Genomic DNA, 19,106 nt, shown 5'->3' on the forward strand with positions numbered 1-19,106 from the left:
CATCATCTTCACCAGCACAGAAAAGAAACTGGTTTTAATTAATCGTATCACTACATAACTTTGTTGTTTCGTTATACAGTCTGTGTGATTCTGACTTAGGAAAAGCACAAAACATGGAGCAAAACTCACTGCAGAGACCTGATTAAAATTCAAGGCAAGTGCAAAATAAATAAATAAAAACACCATCACTGTTGTCCATCTAGTATTTCAGATGCCCAGTCCTGTCACCTGCAGCATTACAGCTTAAGGAAACACACACATTTCCTGTTTATCTGTGAGAACAAAAGAGAACATCTGGGAAAAGACCTGGGACAAACCCAACCAAACATGCTTGCATGTTTCTATAAACATACACAGGGTGGCAGGAAATAACCCCCCCACCCCCCCAAAAAAGAAAGAAAATACTGTAATTGTCGCTCTCTCAGATGCTGTATCTCTGTCTTTCTCTTGCTGCCTCTCATAATAAAGGCTGATTTGACAGGCCAGTGTAGAGTACTGCATTTGTGGCACAGGAGGGAGTATTCTATTGCTGCTGAACACCAAATTGTATTATTGAAGTCTGCACCCAGTACAGTGCTTTTCTTATTCCTCCTTCTCTATCTGTCCTTATATTAAAAATGTTTCCAGTCTTCAATAAAAGCTTAATGCGGTCTTATACACGCAACATTTGCAAGTGAATTGCAATGCACCATATTGCCTCCGATGGTAATCAGAAAAACATTGTGCTGTGCGAGAAAGAATAGCCAGGCCAATATCGAGCGTGATTGTGCTGAATGTTATCTGATGGAGATGTTGGAAATAAAGGCAAACTGTATGTAAACTGAATGCCACACTGGTTGGCCATATGGCCGGCAATAAGATGCAGGCAAATGAAACAGCAGGAGGAAATTATAGTTAAATTATATCCACAGCCCTGCTTGCATGCAAAGTCGTAAGTAAATAAGACAAGCATATGGCACAGAATAAGTTAAGAATATGTTATATGTGAAATATGCTTAAATTGTGAAGGTATGTGTGTGGCGTCTTTGTGCTGTCAGGTAATCATATATTAGTTCTCCTTCTCTCTGTCTCATTTTCATCCCAATCAAGTTTGTCTTTTACGATTCGTGCTTATCTCTGTGCTGTCTCAGCTTGTTATTGTGTACCTGTGTTTTTGCTATCTTGTACTCTCTTGATATTTTACTCTTGATCTGTGTGATTTCTTTTCTTTCCTTTGCAGGATCTATCTTTTTCATCTAGTGTTGTTCTCATGCCTCTTGCCTCTTGCCCACTCCCCAGCCCTCTTTCCCCACAGACAGTATATTTGGATATCATTCGGCAGAAAAAGTGTCTTAAGGGGAGGCAAGAAGCCTTTTGAACATCAATTTCAGCAAAATCAAAATAGTGCGCAAAAATTCCTCACTCTTCACCCATTTCTGAGCTCTTTTTTCCCTCGCTCTCTCTTTCTCTTTAATTTTTTATTTTGCTCCTCCCTGACATCTCAGATAGTGACAGTGTGGTGACAGGCTGGCTGATCAAAATAACAGCAAACATAGAAAAACGTGGAAAATAGAAGGGGCAGGGGTCAGAGAAGAAGACAGCAGCTAAAAAAACCCACAGATAGAATAAAAGAGACAGAAATTAGAGGATAGAGAAAATGACTGCACTGGAATGTGGTCCAAAAGAGTTGAGAAAGCAATAACAGCAGGAGGAAAGTAGACAGGAAACCAAAAGATGTTGGACAAACTGATGTGCACATTTACACACTCAGCAGGATATTGGTGATAAATATACTGACAGTAGCTTCTTAACAACTTCAGGTGTGTGCTGTCATGCTGTCTGACATTTACACCTGGGACCTGAATTCAGAAACAGTGAAGGATGAATAATATTTTTATGCTGTTAACTCACAGTAATGGGAGACTGAATCTGACAGAGATCTGTGTATCACTGCTCTTTTAGTTAAACTAGGCAGCAGCAAATATATTTCCTATAACTAGAAGTAATAAATGAAAAAAAGAGATTTATAAGAGACAAAAAATAAGGCCTTCAAGAAAGCTGGCAAGTGTAACAGTCTTAGTCTCTTTTTCCTATCTCATTCAATGCCTTCCCTCTGTTTTGTAGTGACCCAGTAAACTTCGCAGTGAACCAGAATCGCTACAGCTGATTGGCTGCATAAGTGCTAGAAAGTCATGTGACCAAACACATAAATGCACGCTTCTTTGGGGCCGCACCTTCTGAGCTGTAGTTGGCAGTTTTCTGCAAAGAATTCCTCTGTAAATTTCCTTGTGTTCATGTGAACATTGCTGAGCTCCTCTTTAGCCTGTCACGCTAAACGTACCTCCTCTCCTTTCCTCTAGCCTCCTCTCCCCCTCCAATCCTCTTTAGTCATATGCTTCACAGTTTCTGTATTATGAAGTTCTGTCTGTCAGTGGGTGCAATATCTCTTGGGGAAAAACAAAGAAAATGGAAAAATAACAAAAAAAAAAAAAAGAGAGATGTATGTGTATATATTCAACCCAGTTTGCTTTTCTTAACACATGCCAAAGAATTTGTAACAGCTTTCAAGCTTCAACACAAAAGCTCGTCCCCTCTACCTTTTCCAACAACCACAATGTGCTTGTCTCTGAGAGGGTGCTCTCATCTCAGGTTAAGAAAAAGGTTAATGCTTTAGGGTGGTGGGGTGGGGTGGGGTTGTGTACTAGACTAGACTTTTTCTTGGCCGGACATGGTGGCTTCCTGAGAATTCTTTGGATGAAGGTAAGTTTACTAATCATTTTTTGTAATAACCCTAATAGCTGTCTTTTTTACAAGCCAAGCTTTTCATTTAAAAAAACCCATAATGCTCTGAGTTGGACACTCCCATTAACAGTTCAATGTATTTAGGTTAAAAACTCTTCTTTCTATAGAGTATAGACCAAGCCTATTCAAATGGCGGCCCGCGGGCCAAATGCGGCCCAGAAGCAACCTGCGAGTGGCCCTGCCTGTGGTCCTGGCAGAAACACAAAAAATTAATTCATTAATTAATTTTTAAAAAATTAAAAAGTTAAAATTTCCTACAGCGTAGTGTAGACTATGAATGCAACACTCCTAGTAGCCTAGCAATATTTAACCCACAATGCACTGTGCACAATCATCGTAATATATGATGCGACAACAGCATGTCTTTCTCACTCCAAAAGCGCAAAATTGACAATGAAAACTGTCGGTTTAACCCTGCCTGGACTGACAAATCCTTATTCATTTTACCGAGTTTAATAATCTTACAACCGGAGTTGTACTACCATGGTGAGGGTCCTGTACAGCCCAAGAGACAGCTGCAGCAGCTTCCCTTCGTGTTGGGTTCTTGGCGAAGAAGAAAAGGCCTTTCACAGATTCTGAAACAGTGAAATACTGCATGCTGGCCGTGGTGGATGCGGTGAAAAGTGATGAAAAAATTAAAGTAAGTGTGACATCTGCTATTAAAAACGTACCCCTGTAGGACAGTTCAAATATTCGTAGAGTTGAAGTTCTGGCGTCAGACAGGTTTGAAATGCTGTTAGATGACCTGAAGAAAACTGATTTAATGTCTATAGCAGGAGATCACAGACAGAACTGATAATGCACAGTTTTGCGTATATGTCCGTTTTTTGGATGGAAAATTGCTCGGCTTACTACCGTTAGAGGGACACACAGCTGGCGAAATAATGTTTGAGAAGATTTAAGCTCTTTTTGAGGAAAATGGTCTGGATATGAAGCGTGTCTGTATACTTGTGACAGATGGGGCTCCATCCATGGCAGGAAAAGTGAGTGGTCAGCAAAAGATTTATTTTAATTTGAAAGGTAATTATCAAAATGGTTTTTTTTGTTATTATTATTATTATTATTATTATTATTATTTCAAATGTGCAAAAAATAGTTTAGTTATAGCTCCCTTTTTTTAAATGGACCTTTTGGTGTGCATTTGTGAGAGGTCACCAGATTTACAGGGGAAAAGGAATAAAAAAATTACTTGTTTTTCAATACAGTTGTGTGAGTTTGAAATTGATCATAATCTGCTGCTTACTGGCTGCAAAAAAATATCTGGCCCAGATAAATTCCTCGCTTTGAAAATCTGGCCCAACTAACTTTGTAGTTGAATAGCCATGGTATAGACCCTTTTTTTTAAAACAAGAAGTATCAACCCCTCCCCACCACCCTAAAGCATTAACCTTTTTCTGTATGGATTTCAAAAAGATTTATAAACCTAATCATTCATTTTTAAAGTTGCACTTTGGTGGACTTGGTGGTGCATTTAAATGGTGGTAGCTTTTTATGTACTGTACAGAAGAGTATAAGTGCAGTTTTATTTCTCCTTAACAAAGCTAACATTTTCTTAAAGAAAGGGAAAGCTTTTATTCCACTGCAGGAAGTTGCCATAAAGGTTTACACCAAATCTCTGCCCTGTTTGCCTTTCTGATTCCTCCGTGCCGTCGAATCCAAAGGACTAATGAGATGACCTCATAATTTTGTGATAGCTTAAATACACAGCACATGAAACCACGTTAACAATGGAGGGAATGCTGATTGCATACTGTAACCACAGTGTGTTGCCGTTTGTCGTGCCAGCCTATAATGACAAGTTTTAGGTAGTTGATGCAATGTTTGAGAGAAAAAGAACTCTACCTTGAAAGTGTAATTTCAGATGTACCACGAAAGCAGCATTCCAATGAGCAGCTTGATGCTGCAGTGACGCAGAGTGACTTGCTCTCTCATGGGAAGCAGATCTTTATTTACAGCTCACTTACATTACAGTTACGCAACAGCCGGACACACAGCTCAAGTTTCCCACAAGGCAGCAGTCTTCACATTGCTTCTCTTCTCTTCAGACTTTTCTGCATTGGTTTCCAGTTTCCTCCTCTCCCTCTCCTCCTCTTGCTGTTTCCCATACTGTTATGTTTCCATATGCTACAGACATTGGGAGTTTATGGACTGAGGTCTCCTACCCTATCCTACTTGGCTGAAATTCTGCTGTGTAACATAGTAATGTAGTCTGTTGCAATCTTTTGCTATCATTTTTCCAGTACACCATCCCCTTCCTAGCCATTCTTAAACAGGCAGCTCTTAAACAAAAACTGCTTTATAAGTAACTTTTGACCATGTAACAATACTTAGTTCGCGATACTATTGGCTTTTTTTGAACTGTAATAGCCATGGTTAGAGGACATTTTTATATGTTTGTTTTTAGTTCAGATGCTATCTTTATTTTCCTGTATTTTCAGCAGCTACTCTGTGGTGCAATGTAACTGATCTGAATCTAGTAAATGAGGCTTGCAACTCCAGCTGCTGACGAGGGCAGACACGTACAAAGGTCTGATGTTGGAGCCTCGGGAGAACAAGGACTGGACATTGTTGCCATATCGTTAAAGTGCACATCTGTGGTTATTCGAAATAATAAATAATTGGAAATCATTAGATATTATCCTAGTACCTGTGGGGCTGGCACGTTGCATGCACTTATTTTTTCCACTTGGAGTTTTCCAGTTTGGAGGTGATGACAGATTTAATGTGTACTGTATTAGGGTTGTATTAGGGTTGACCAAATTTTCTTCAAGGCATTTGCAGAAATACATGAAATGCATATGTAATATTCCACCTCTGTCTCTTCCAGGTTGTCTACAATGTTGATTGTCTTCAATTATAAATAAGCTCTCAACTGAGCTAATGTCAGTTCATGGGCAAATCGTCTTTAACAATGTACAGCCTCTACTTGGCTGTCTCCTCCAGCGCTGCTTGACTCTTGGCCACGTTTGATTTAATCACAAACCCACAGAAGTACTATGTGAGCCAGACTCTAGACGATGAATGATAACGTTATGATGTTAGCATTTCCCCTCTACTAACCTTTGCAAGAGAACAGCCCACCGCTCCACACAGTTATCTGAATGCATACTTTTTTATTTAATATCAAAACTGAGGCTATACCAGGCTTAACATCTCAATAATATATAACAGGTGAAAACTGTGAGCTGTTCTCACTGTAGACTGTAAAAAGTAACAATTGCTGACCTGTGAAAAGAAAAGGCAAATTTGGTCCATAAAGTGAAACAGAGGGGGGAAGGCGAAGAAAACCCGTAAAAATATACACTGAAAGTAGAAGATTTGAATTAGAGGACACAGACTTTGATGCAAGGAAGGTCTTCCTGAATATGATTACTGTGAATATTTAGTTCATATGATGAAGTGCGCTTCCACACTGCTTACGTCTTTGTGCGAGTTTGTGATATGAGAAATGACTGGTGGTGTTAATTACATTTTAACACAGCAGGGTTTAATTATACAAGTGCTGTCTGGGTAATCGCCACACATGCTTATATCTGAAAATTAAAATCACAAGAAATAGTTCGGCTGACCTGATCTGAACTCAGCTTGTTAAGGTAAAGAAAATAAACCTACTTTAAACAAACACAATAAAATAAATAAATAAAGTGTAATAAAATAAATTTAAGTTACATCATGCAAAAATAATGAAATCATAAAAATCTAAAACCAAATTTTCGTTTGGCCAAAAATGAATTGACTGAGCACACACATACTCACACATGCACACACCAAGGCTGCCTTTTCCAAACTCAAACCACATGAAAGCATTCAAACCCAGCACAGCTGGGTGTGTGTCTGTTTTTTATCATCCAGCTTAATTTTGCCATATGATGTCTTGTCTTGCCCAGAGTCTTAAATTTCAACGTCCTGCCTTTTATTATATTGGCATTAATTATAAAAATGATAGGGATCTGATGCCTTGTGTGTATGTGTATATGCATGTGGGTTTAGATATAGACCTCCTTAATCTTGCTTAGTAAGAAGGGTGAAATGCTAATTATACAGTAACTCTGTCATCTTTTGGGGATTAACGCCATATATCAGCCTACTCACTATATGGGAGCCTCTGGCAGGCATTTAAAATTGTCAAAACTTGGGGATCTATGCATAAAATCTTATGTAACCAGTACACTATGCTGTACATTATTGCTTGGAAGCATTACAATACTATGAAAAAGTCTTAAGCCAACCCTCAATGCTTTATATTTAGCTTCAAAGAAGTGAGGCTTTCTTTGAATTTTTAAAAAGTGGTCTTGAGCAATACTTTTCTGAAGGTCTTAAAATGTTTTTCATTGGACATTATCAAGTCCAGTGCTTGTACCTGACCATTTTAAGGGGAATGTTGGTTGAGCCACTTAACACTGAATCGTTCAAGCATAAAAACACAAGTGTCCCAGTTTAGTCAAAAAACATTATGCTAGAGTTCAAAAGAAGCACTCCCTTTTCTCTATTACCACTACCTAATTCCACTTTCTCTTAATGTAATTTCATGACCACAGTGCCAAAATGGGTCTTACACTGAAATGTGATCACCGAAAACACAAATGCATCAAAAATATAACGTTTGTTTGGTATCTGCTTTGGTTGGTATTTTACTTTGTGATGTGTATTTTGAGAAAAGCAGAGAAGAGACAGCATTCAGTGACTGGTTTTCATCTGACACATTCCAACACAGTCTTTTATCAGCTGTTATATTTTAATCTTTGAAGCTTATGATAATATTCATTATCACATTCTTGATTGTGATCACTTGGCTTTTTTTCATCACATTATTGACTAAAGACAAAATTTAGTTGTCTGGAATATGGCATGTTGATTAGTTTCTGTACATTATTACATTTTTAATCATATTGTTCCATGCACAAAGTTGACTTAATATCTCTGAGAGCTGATGACATGAGCACAGCTCTCACCCGCTGTCCTCTTTTCCACTTGCTTTTGTCTTTGCTCTTTGCCTTTCTACATCTCCTACCTCTCTTTATCCTTATCGCTTTTACAAATAGTTCAGGACTACAAAGGATAGGCCACAGTCCTACACACACACACACACACGTGCGCGCGCACACACACACACACACACATGCACGCACACACACACACAGGGACCCCTCTGCTGTGTTGCTGTTTCCAGAAACTGGAGGGGGTTCTGGGAGCAAAAATAATGAGCTCATCAGTTCAGCCTGGAGGTGGTGCTGGCAACACACACACACACACACACACACACATGCACACACACACATTTTTCTTTTTCTCTCTTTCTATCCCATACACAGACACAGAGGCAATTACCACAATCCATGCTCGGGAGGATATTCCATCTCTCTCCAGCCGACTTGACCGTGACTCACTGTAAAGACTCAGGGCTGCTGAAGAGGTTGCCCCAACTCCTCACCCTCTTCTTTTTGTTGTTCCAAAGAAGTGCATGGGGTTTCAAAAGAGAAGAGTGCATGTGTCAGAATATGTGTTCATGCTCGTCGACGGAGATGTTTGTTAAGTGTGCATCAGTGCACGTTCTCCGATCTAACCCTGTGCAGCAAGCGTATGGAGATTTTCAGTCAGTTGCATCTGTGCATCTGTTAATTTAAGTTTCTGGGTAGCAGGGATTTTGTGCACACGGATGTCCTAATGCATTCATATAGCTATGAAAGCGAAGGTGACGATGAGGAGGAGCAAAAGACTGATGATGGAATGTTGTCAAGTGCTGTCTGCAGGAAGTCTAGGCTTGTTTATTTGAAGTGAGGATTATCATTTGAATGAACTGCATGAACCCAGACTTAAAGCATGGTGGCTCTAGAAATGGAGGTCATGAACTAGTAGGTTGAATAATTGCATTGAGTTTTCACTGCTCATAGTGAACAAGTGGGTGGTCTAAATCCACATGACAGCAAGTTGAAAAAAATTCTCATTAATGTGAAGTTATTGAATACATTTTATGAAATAAAATGCAAACAATAATGGTAACTGAAATACAGTAAATTTATGCAAACTAAATGTGCTAAATATGACAAAATATAGTTTATTAATGTCATAAGTAAATGAATGCTCTTAATTAAAAACTCAGAAGCTCATATGTTTAGATTTGCCACTAAGACACTCTGTCCTTCAAACAGTACCTGCCTCAAAAGACAATTTCTTTGTCCTAAATGATCAATTCAGCATTAATAAACACATAGTGGTTTGTTGCAGCTCATTAATCATCCTCAGCTTGGGCTCTTTGGCCTGATGCAATTAACTGGTTTCATTGAGATTTCTAAGTTGGAGTGAAATACAAAGACAGAGGATGCCTTCTGGATTATTGATTCAGTTTACTTGCGTGTCCTTTCAGTTGTCTCCACTAATCTCACATTTTTGCTTCCCTGTGTTACTTGCTACTTCTCTTCTCTTCTCTTCTCTCCTCTTCTCCTGGACTCCTCCTTTCAGCTCTGTCTTTTCTCTTGTTCTGTCCTTCACTTGTTTTTTTGGCGTAATGATGCCTCACAGCTCTAAGTTATTAGATCCAATATAATTTTCAAAGCAATAAAATCTGTGGATTTTATTCTTTGTCTTTATTTTTTTTCCATTACCCTCAGAATGTATTATAACAAGCTTACTTTTGATCCTTACAGGCTCAGGTTTAATTACATTCAAAGAGACATCACTATCAGCCATAGAGCAGAATAAGCAAAGAAGCCTTTTTTGATTAAGACCATAGTTTCTGTTTTGGGTTCTATTTTTTTATGAGTTAATATCTGGATTCTTTGTGATATCAGCCATGACTGGAAGTTTGAAACTTATTTTTCAATAACCTCACATTCATATGGAAAGTTAGGCTCTCCAAATCCAGGATGGTGAATATTTAGCAAGCAAAATGTCACACAGGAATATGGTATTAACCTTTTGATATTGAATCATTTAATATGCAAGTTATTAAAATAAACTTTTTTCTTTTCAACCGGAGTCTGGATGTGTGTAAATGCATGTGTTTCAGTGTGCAGTCGGTTGAGAAAGGTCAGTATGCTGCATTATCAATTACATCTTTTTTGCAACACTTTCAAACAGATAGAGAAAGAAAATAGACCGGTTCCACTTCACTTTGCCTCATAACACTTAATAAATTGAAGAACCAGTCCTAACCTAATATTTAATGAATTCAGTATGAAGTCTGAACAACAAGTCTTCACAATTAAATGCTATGTTGTTGTTGCAGGAAGCTCATGGGTCGATCTTTTTCATACATTTTCATCAAGATACAATTACTTTCACAAGGTTCACAGGACTTTTTAAAAAAATATAACAGACCTCTTATCTTTTATTAAGACATTGTTTGCGTGTCAGAAGAAACGGAATGCTGTCATCAGCTGTAAATAAGAGCGATAACAAATCACAACCCAACACTGATTATGTGAATAACGTAATGTTATCGTATCAGGGCCCTGATTTCAATATATCTTTGGCAAAACAGTTTTCTTGCCTTTCTCATTTTGTGGGAGTGTATTTTGAATTCTTCCTTAGTGGAATTTTGGCCACTTGGGGGCAACAAAGCAAGTCATAATATCATCACTGATATTAAAAATAGGTGGCTATTTACATATCCAGCAGACACAACACCGGCAACGTCAATATTTTTGGGGAGTGTATTTGTCTCAACCTGATGACTAAGTCCTATATTTGCTTAGCTTTGTTTTTGTCTACGAGCAGTTTCTGATGACTCAGTTCCTGTCAGTCATTACTGACATGCTATTTACCTCCTTGAGGGGATAGGATAGCTGCTGCTTTTAAGCTGGATAGCTTTCTCTGGCTGCTGGGGAAAAAAGATGCTTAAAAATCCATTAAGGAAAGAGTCATAACTTTCTGTTTCTGGTTTAGTATAGGCGCTTTCACATCATGCTGGCATTTCCTCCTCATTCACTATAATACCCCAAAACACAAGACTTTAACCAGTTAAAAGTTGTTATACTGATCTCTTCCTTTTAATGGATGAGCTTGAGCAGGGTTGTTTTGTAGATTTTTCCAAACTCTAAGTGTGTGTGTAATCATTTAGTGAAGTGCAGAACACTGTTGCTTCATGCTCTGTTATGCTTCTTAAAATCAAGAGGACACAGAGGTGGGCAGTGGGCAACTTTGCTATAGGATTCCCTCTTAATAATCACTTACAAATGGTCCTGGTGCTTTCTGTCCTATTCTCCCATTGGCTAAAAAATTGAATGGTGAGTTGTATCCATGTTGGCATTTGTCAGTGTGTTAGCGCTGCAACATATATTGGCAAACAGTCCAGGATGTACCCCACCTCTTGCCCCGTGACACCTGGGATAGGCTCCAGCTTCCCTGAACTGGGTAAGGAGAAGGAAATGGATGATTAGATGTTGCCAACTAATTACGCTATATAGCTATAAAGTATTTTCCTCCATACTGTTATTTAAAGTGGAGCATACAACTAAATATTTCAATTTGCTTTGCTCTAGGAACTTTTTTGATCATTCACTCTCTACTGAAAAGATAAACGGGAAGCAGAGGAATTTGAAATATGAGAAAAGATATAGAATAAATTAGGAACCATGGCAGGTGTGGCAGTAAAAATCTTGAAAGAGAAATAGACAGAGCAATAAAGTGAGTAGTTTTAATTGCTGAAACAGTTTTTAAATCCAAATAGTATTTCTATGAATAATTAAAACTATGATAATTAATAAATAATTGTTTCCCAGCTTGAAGGTGATCAAAGTTGTGATGCTAAAAAGGGATTAATACTCTGGCAGTCATCTGCATCTTCCTAATAAAAAATAATGTGCAATTATTTTGCTATGATTAAGTGCTATATTGACATCAGCTGAAAGATAGGAGTGTTTATTAAGGGGAATCATATTCATAAGACAGTACGCATGAATTCTAATATATGGTAAATGGACTGGTACTTATATAGCACCTTTCTACTTAATTTGAGCACCTAAAGCAGAAGTTTCATTCACAGCTTAGAACATTTATCCAAAATTCACTTTAACAGATACAGTAGTGCTCAGTATGTTGCCCGAGGATATTTTAACACACGGACAGGAGAAGCTGGAGATCGATCCACTGACCTGCCTGGTAGTTGACCTGTTCTACCACCTGAGCCACAGATGTCCCCTAAAGTAATTCATGTGTGAGTGTAAATGTGTGTGTGTGTTTGTGTGTGTGTGTCTGTGTTTTGGTGAAAAGATATCACGGTATAGATAGATGTTATACTATGTTCTATTTCTATTGTAAAGCGCTTTGGGTGCCTTGAAAAGTGCTATATAAATCCAATCCAATCCATTATTATTATTATTATTATTGCTGACTTCATTCAGTGCTTACTTACTGCTGATTGTGCCATAAGGAAAATGACTGTCACTGCTGATCATTGCCCATGGATCATGATGGATCCTTTTAAACATTCATCTCAGATGCACTTATTGTGCATTTGCATGGATAAAGGTGATTTTAATATGATGTTTTCATGAATTCTTATGGTGATATTCTCAACAATGCAATCCCATTAAACATCCATCCATCCATCCATCCATCCATCCATCCATCTGTTACCCATTATATGTCAAAAAACAAAAAAACAAATAATAATGAAAAACCCCACCAAAAATTTAATTTTACAGTGTTGTGTAACATTTTGCTTGGTCCCTGAGTCATAAAACCTAACAAGAAATTGTCATTGGTCATTTAGAGAACAAGACAAAAGATTCAGGGTGTTAATGTAAAACTGGCTGAATGAAGTTAAAAAAACCCCAAACCAAACCAAAACAAACCAAACCATTCTGAAGCTTACTTTTCTCTTTTCATGAATACTGATGTGAACTACAATCCATTTGCAGCCACACGTCCGCTCAGTCTGCAATTTATGATTCAAGCTGTAACTACCTCATTTGATCCCATCCTTGTTATGCTAATTTCCTCTCACAATGGTAGCAAATCAGTTTGATTTAACTGTGCAAACTGTGTGAGTAGAGGAGTGGTTGCTTTTACAGTTCAGTTTGTGTGTCTGCTTGTGTGGGCTTACACGTGTGTGTCTGTGTATGTGTGTGTGTGCGCGTGTGTGTGTGTGTGTGAAACACAGCGTACAGTTGTCACTGCACTGAGAGGTGTTTTTGTACCAAAGCCAAAGCTTCCAATCTGCATTTTGATGTCATTAGCTTGCCACATCAGGTTGCTTCAGTGGTACTTTAAACCCAGATTGTGTTTTCAAGAGCACTACACAGAATATGCAACAAAAGGTTTAAAAAGCATCAAAAAGACCCTTATAATGAAATCCAAAATTATTTTAGAAATTGGTCATTTGGTATTCTAGATTTTCTTACATCTGTATAGTAAAAACTAAAGCACACAACTGAAAGCACACAACTGATATAGTTATTTTGCTGTTATGGTTATCATACTGTGTTTCTTACTATGCACATATTATTTCCTGTTTTACAGGACATTCAGAGGTTGCAAGCCTTCCAAAATAGCACTACTTATCTTCACGCCAATAAGTTGTCAAAAAGTCAGCTCAGTGCTGGTTGTCTCCTAATGTGAGATTTGCATTGGTCTTGACTTCCTTTTCACACCTTTTCCTTCTATGAGTGTCTTTTTGAGACTTTTGAGACTTCTGGTGAGGTGGTGCTCTTTTTGTGGTATAAATCACCTCTTTCTGGACTGCAGTATATACAGGTATATATAGGTATATATGTATATGTGTGTATATATATATATATATATATATATATATATATATATATATATATATATATATATATATATATATATATATATATATATATATATATATTTATACACATATATACACATACATATATATATATATATATATATATGTGTGTGTGTGTGTGTGTGTGTGTGTACGAAGCTCACTCACATCAAGTCACAAGAACATGTTCTGGAACATAGTTATGGTCAAAGTTTTATTGATTACCTCAAAATTACTCAAAGTTTTGAAATGTGTCATGTGTACACACACAGACATTCTGCATAGCAACTACTAGTCCACGATGCCCTTGAGCTCTGGTCCTTGTTTTTTCTAACCTGACCCTCAGTGATGTGAAAGACTGTGTGTCAGAAAGAGAAAGTGAGAGAGTAGAAGTGAATCTATCTTATTTGCCTATTTAAAAAAAAAAAAAATTGCTCGATTCTCTGAAACATGAGGTAGGGTGCAAACAAACCTCAAAGTCAGGTAGTGCTTGACTTATGCAAGTGATTTACGAGAGTTTCTTTTCATCTGAGTCTAATAACTGGGAGTCTGGAGCTGAGTCGTTGTATATTACAGTGATATCTGTGAACTGTGTTAATTGAATATTGACCTACACTCACCAGGCACTGCATTGTTTCAGCCTTACCTTACCTTGCTTGTACAGGGTGGGACCGCCTTTTGCTTTCACAGCTGTCTCACCTCTTCATGGCACAGATTCAAAAAGTTGCTGGAAACATTTCTCAAAGATTTTGGTACACACTGACATGATAGCAAAAACCCAGTTGCTGCTGATTTATCAGCTGGAAATCCATGACAAGAATCTCCTGTTCCCCCACATCTTCTACTTTCTTAGTTCTACTGAATTAAGATATGATGACTGTTGAGGTCATTTGAGTACAGTGAACTCACTGTTATGTTCAAAAAAATCAGTTTGAGATGATTTGAACTTTGTGACACAACATGACGTATTATCCTGCTGGAAACAGCTATCAGAAGATGGGTACACTGTGCTCATAACCACTGTGGTCATATGGTTAGCAACAGCACTTAGGAAGGCTATGATGTTAAATGATGCTAAGTTGGTACTAAAGTGCCCAAAGTGTACCATTACACCACCAGGAGCCCGGACTCTTGATACAAGGCAGGATAGATCCATGTGTTCATGTTGTTTACCGCAAATGGAGATTCATCACAATAGGCAATATTTTTTCAGTCTCCTATCATTCAAATTTGCTCATCCTGTGCAAATTGTAGCCTCAGTTTCCTGTTCTTAGCTGACAGGAGCGGCACCCAGTGTGGGACACTGCTGCGGCACCCAGTGTGGGAAAATCCCAGTACTCAGACCAGCCTCTCTAGTACCAAAAACCACGCCACGTTCAAAGTTAGATCATCTTTGTTCCCCATTCTGATGCTTGGCTTATTTCAATCCTGCCAACACATCTAAGTACACAGAGGTGCTGCCACGTAATTGGCTGACTAGATATTTGGAGTGGTTTGTTTTCAGTCTGTTTTTCAGGTGCAGGTAATCCTGTTTCTGGTCAACTGTTTTTATTTTCTTTTTTGGCCTCTATTCTACTGCTCTGTTTCCCTTTGCCACTGAAGAGTAGGAACGGAGTGCCCAGTAGATGGGGAAAAAAGAACGCATTAGAATGGTGCAAATCAACCAATTAAAACAAAAACAAACACACAAACATGGTGTAGATAATAGTCAAGTATAGTGGCATTAATAACAGGAAGCCCAGCCCAGCCCAGCCCATTCCTTCTAGATTGGGTGTAAAATAGAAGGTGGTTGTTATGGGAAAATACTATGCATCCAGAACGAGGTAAGCAATTATGTACTGTAAGCTCTGACTAACAACGCCTTCTTAATCCATGCTGAACAGTTTACTGTAAAGCGATGCAAGCAAGATGTCTGTTCTCTCCTCCGGAAACTAAAGTTTAAAGTTTTTGTTCAACATCAAGACTCAAGTACAAGGGTACAAAACTGTTGTTAGTAGTCTAAATGAAAACCACCTTCACATGTAACTTTATAACTCCTGCATTAAGCTGTAATTTTTCATTTGTATTCTTCTGTTGAATTGACTTACCATAAATCAATAAAGATATGGGTTGATAATGTTGTGATGAGCAAAGCTCAGCTGTGAAATTAAGTTTTGGAATTCAAGGTTGAAATTAACACAAGTGAAGCATCGAGAAGGATAGAGCAGCAAGACTTGTTAATCCTTAAATCCTTAAAACCCTCAAGAAGGAAAAATGTGATTTAACAAGGGCCATATTATTTTAACAAGCTTTCTGTTTAGCCAGCCATACTTGTATTTATCCCAAATCTACCACACTCTCTCAGTATCTCTCCGAGTCTCTGTTTGCTGGATCCTAAATCTAATGTGTTGCTTTTTTTCCCTCCTATACTTCTCTTTCTCTTTTATTCTGTAAATCAATTTTGGGCTTGAGGCTGCTGTGCCTTGCAGGCATAGCTCTCTTTGATAGCGTTCCCACCACAACTCTGTATGTGTGTGTGATAGCACCCACCACAGCTCAACAGCCAAGCCAGATTTCAAACTTTTTTGTAGGATTTTGGTTTAAACTCAGCTATGATGCTGCCTAAACAGAAGCGTATAGACACATATGCACACACACACGCTCACATACGCACATGCACTCAGTGGTGCGTGTGTACAGGGTTTTGGATAATGGCAATGTAAAAAACTGAAGTTTCGTTCCTCTGCTACACATGTGTAGGCTTAGCAATAAAGAGCTAGAGACAGACAGAGGGAGAGAGAAGGAGAGGCACAGCTTTGAAGGCAGATGTACCTAAAGGCAATGTCCTTCAAAGAGTTTGTTTCTCAAAGATTTTTCAGGCTGGGAAAAGGGAATATTGTGCATAAATGTGGGAGATAATGAGCTGATTCCCACATGTTGTAATTTCTAATAGGTACATACACACACACACACGCTCTCATTTTCATATCTTAGTGAGGACATCTAATTGACATAGTGCCCTCCCTAGCCACTTACCCTAAACATAACCATCAAAAATGAATGCCTAACCCTTACCCTATACCTAACCATAACCTAATTGTAACCCTGACACTAAAACTACATTTTGAGCCTGAAAAAGGCCTTCAAGCTCATGGAGACGGGCATTTTGTCACCATAAGTGACTTTTGGTCCCCACAAGTATAGTGATATGCCAATTGTCTGTCCCCACAAGGATGTCTAAACATGTACACACACACACACACACCTACATACACACGTATACACGTGTATGACTTTGTCAGAGGAAAAGATTTGGGATGAGTCCAAACTAAACACAATTAAATCACAACATATTTGACAGTAAAGCTATTACATTTAAGAAAGGTTAAAGGAAAATGTTTTGCTTTGCTGTTATTATTTTATTGTAGAATGTTATGATACTGTAGATTGTGTATTAAAATACAAGCAACACATCACCAGTGGATCTCACTGTAATTGTTTACTGTAGATGTACTGTTTTTAGGTCCAGTTGAAATGCTGAATATCCAAGTGCCTGGCCTTTATTAGGCATGTGGTTTTATTTTCCTATCTTTACTTTTCTATTTAGCTGCAAACAGTAACTAAAGGTGGATGCCCCACATGTTCTTTTTTGTCATAACAGCTTCTGTCTTCTCTTTTGACTCAAGCATGATTCATTCCTTCAGGTCATATGTGCCACACAGTTGTCACTCAAGCTCTGCTCTCCAAAACCTACTGGCTCCACCGGGTTGTGTGCGCTCTGCTGCAGATGTGTCTCTCTAAGCCTTGTGCTAAGCCCTCTGTGCTATTCTAAACTCCGACTGTAAACAAATGTATGGAAAGCTCTGCAATAAATAAGAGTGGAATGCAACATGTAAGCTGACATCATAGCCACCTGTCTTGCAAGAGAGCCCAGACTTTGAACTTAAAATCATTGTTAACCGGTTGTGTTGCATCTTATGTGGAATAGCTCCCCCTGTTGACTGAAGACCGTATAGCAGGTAAGTGTATATTGTTGGATTTGTTTGATAGTCAAATGACTGTAATATTGTATTTTGGAGGAAGTCAATCTGAATTATAACTCTCACTGCTGAAAAAAGCAAAACGAGTTATTGTTTTTTGGACACAGTGTGTGTCACAGAGTGGACACATTTCAAATCCATCACAGTCTCTTCTAATAAAGTACATGTGAAACATTGATTTACATTTGTTACACACATTTTCTAATTGAGCACTGCTGTTTGTTTAACATACACAGTGTCATCAGATGTTTTTTTCTGGAGAGCCCCAGCCTTTCCTACTCCCCTAGTAGTAGTAACACCTCCTTAGTAACCCCTACTTCACTGTGGTACAGAGAGATTGCATCACACTGGCTCTTTACCTGTGAAAGACAAACAACACATTCTTTAATCCTGTGAATCGAAGGTATTTCTGTACGTAATTTTTTTTAAAAACATCACTGCAATTAGTGGATAGAGAAGGAAAATGTTTCTGATAAATACGTACAACCCTATTTCGAAAACGTTAGAAAATTATGTAAATGCATGCAAATAAAGCCTCATTTTTAATTTGATAAGCTTGTTTAAAACACCATTAAACCTCACTCGTGATTGCAGAAACATGTCGCTACAGTATTTCTTTTTTTCAGTGTAACATAATTTAAGGTCAGTCACTGGATAGAAAGATCAAAACTTTAAGGTCATGCTTCACTTGACAAACTACAAGGGCTTCATCCTCTCAACCTCTGAAACCATGGCTTCCTTGAAGAGATGTGGCTGAAGAGACAGCAAGATGAAATAAATCTGCCATAATATAAAGAAAAACTGTGTTTCTGGTGATTTTCTATTGAGATTATGAAACATTAACTTTGAAGTTGTAACATTAAGTCAAAGCATGACATCATGACATGCTCTGGCAGGCACTGATGTCAGATTTTCTGCCTCGGTGTTTAGAGTCAGTGAGCCTTGGTGGGTAGAAGTGATTTCACAAGATTGCCGAAATATAATGAGCTTATATAGCTTTAGAGAAGATGTAATCTTTTCTTAAAATATCATTCTAATCAAATTTTCCCCTTTTTTATACAGTGCAATTGGTTGGATAAGTGAAGTTTAATAATATAGGAAAGACAAGTTTCTAAACTTGCACTGTGTGAAATCTGCACCTTAATTGGTTGTTCTTTAAACACCTTTCTCTTATAATGTCACCCGGGAAGCTGCATGATATTACTAATACAGAAAATAGTGTAAAGACCTCCCAGACCTGAAATCCAGCATGTGTGCAGCCTTCATTCTCATTAGACCTGCGGCTTTGTTTATGTTAAATACTCACAGATGAGTCTCATAAAATCCTTTTAGCTACTTGGACTACAGCTAACAGTATGCTATGTAAATTAGATTTTTTTTTTAATATTTTTAATACCACACTAAGTAATCTGGGATTTCAGTGTAAGCCCTAATAAAATACTTGAACATAAGATTTTAATACCTAGAATATTTCTAAAATACCTGTTGTTTTATTGCATGCATGTGAAATTAAAAATTGTTTCCAGGGAAAACACGCTCTTCCATAAAGAAAAAAAAAAGTTGTTTAGCCAAAT

Source organism: Neolamprologus multifasciatus, chromosome 11 (assembly GCF_963576455.1).
Source record: "Neolamprologus multifasciatus chromosome 11, fNeoMul1.2, whole genome shotgun sequence".
Lineage (NCBI taxonomy): Eukaryota > Metazoa > Chordata > Actinopteri > Cichliformes > Cichlidae > Neolamprologus > Neolamprologus multifasciatus.